This window comes from Rhea americana, unplaced genomic scaffold (assembly GCF_003343005.1).
Source record: "Rhea americana isolate MKP2758 unplaced genomic scaffold, rheAme1 scaffold_138, whole genome shotgun sequence".
NCBI classification, from domain to species: Eukaryota; Metazoa; Chordata; class Aves; order Rheiformes; family Rheidae; genus Rhea; species Rhea americana.
Window position 1 is genome coordinate 333,870 of NW_028185461.1, and position 1,970 is coordinate 335,839.

At 45.6% G+C, this 1,970-nt stretch overlaps 1 non-coding gene across 1 annotated transcript; it reads left to right on the forward strand.

The window, feature by feature from the left end:
• Positions 1-1,426: 1,426 nt before the first annotated feature.
• Positions 1,427-1,500, forward strand: TRNAI-AAU (transfer RNA isoleucine (anticodon AAU)). Its single transcript has one exon. It is a non-coding gene; the product is annotated as a tRNA-Ile (tRNA).
• Positions 1,501-1,970: the final 470 nt, after the last annotated feature.

Below are 1,970 nucleotides of genomic sequence, written 5' to 3' on the forward strand. Positions count from 1 at the left end.
ACTCCTGGGATAGGGTCCAACCTATTTCCCTTCTCTTTACCTCTTGAAAATTTTCAAGGCATTTTTTTTCTTTTAATTTCAAAATATTAACTTAAAATGACCGCTACATCTCCTGTTTTGACTGATGGAATCTGAGCTTCTCTTTTGCATCTGCCAGGTCCTCCCAGCTCAGCTGCCTCGAACCTGAGTCCCTGGGAGCCTGGCAGAGATCACAAAACGCAAACCGAAGAGCTTGACCAACTTGGGAAGTCTGCATCCCTTTGGGAGTATGCTCCACTCTGCAAATCAGCTGATCAACTGAAAAGGTGTAAAGACCTGTCTAATTAGCTGGTGTGACACCTCCCCATCCCCACCTTTTGCAGAAAAATTATTTAGCAGGGAATTTGCCTCTAGCAGTGGTAAATCCTTTCAGTAGAGAAATAATTACTCTGTTTCTAGGAGGGTACATCTTAAGTGGGTTAAGTGTGAATTGCTTTTGGTCATAGCTTTCTGACATTTTGCAGCTATTTCTGCCCCCCTTCCCTCACAGTTCTTCATGTACAAAACTCCCTCCAGCAACTGCAGCAGCAGTTCATCTCAAAACACAGTGACTGTTCTTACAAGCCCAAGCAGCGCTATCCCCAGATCATCATAGGGGTTTGCTAGGGATTTGCTCTTTGTATCAGCCAAGGCAAAATTATTCAGTCGACTTGGAAAGGATAGGGTAAGGAGATCAAAGAGTGTGCCATGTTGATGGCCAATAGCTGATTTTGCCTGCCATCTTCCAATCTTCTGTGAGCCCCAGCATCAAAGAGGTTCCAGGAGCCTGAGGGATGCAACATCAAAACCAACCCTTTCCTCAAGGCAGTCTTATCATCCAGCCAAACAAACAAACAAAAAAAGCCTGTTTTGGGCTCCGGTGACTGAAGCTGGTCACTGACTCCAACTTTCAGAAAATGTTGAGCATGCTGCTTCCTTCAAAGGCTTTAAATAATTGTGGTGCCCAGTTAGACAATAAATAGTAAAAGTTGATGTGAATAGTTGCATTGGAAGTTTTTGCTAGAAGCACTGACCTTCTTTCCATGAACACAGAATGGACATCTCCCATGAGCAGGGGCTTTCCAGTGCTTTACTTCAGTGCTTTGCTCCCAGCCAGCAATGGAAGATAATGTCCCAGAGAGGAGAATCTGACCACACCCCTTGTGTCCCGTGACACGCCCTGATGGGACAGACTGTCTGGAGGTGGTCAGGAGGTCCCCTTCTGAGGTGAGGAAGGAACAGGGCAAGCAATGGTAAATTTGTTGCATCAGTTTGGGGGTGAAATATCATTTCACAGCATGCAGCACTCTTCGCACTGGCATGCTGCAAATCTACTTGAGTCAAATGCTCAGCTGAATGCAAGCAAGGGGACTTGGAGTCCATTTCCAGGATGTCACTATTTGCCTTTGGCCGGTTAGCTCAGCTGGTTAGAGCATGGTGCTAATAACGCCAAGGTCACGGGTTCAATCCCTGTACGGGCCAGGTTGCTCTTTTCCAGAGCACTAGAACAGGTCTCCTAGAGAGATTATGGAGTCTCCTGCTTTGGAGATATTCCAAACCCACTTGGATGTGCTCCTGTCCAGCCTGCTCTAGGTGACTCTGCAAGAGCATTGGGGGTTGGACTAGATGATCTCCAGAGAGATTCTCCAGAGAGAATCCAGATGATCTCCAGAGAGATCATCTGATGATCTCCAGAGATCATCATAGATGATCTCCAGAGAGAATCTCCAGAGAGATCTTCCAATCTCAACCATTCTGTGTGATTCCAGGAAAACTCTTTTCAATCTAGCCAAATATGAGAACTAGGTAGAGCCATCACCTTGTAGATTTGCAGGATTGTAGAAAGGCAATCCGGAAAGACACATTTCTTAATGCTTTGCAACACTGCCCAACCACAGGCAAGTTAATAACTTTAGATGCTTATACCGAGAGAAGAGGTACTGTATACACAA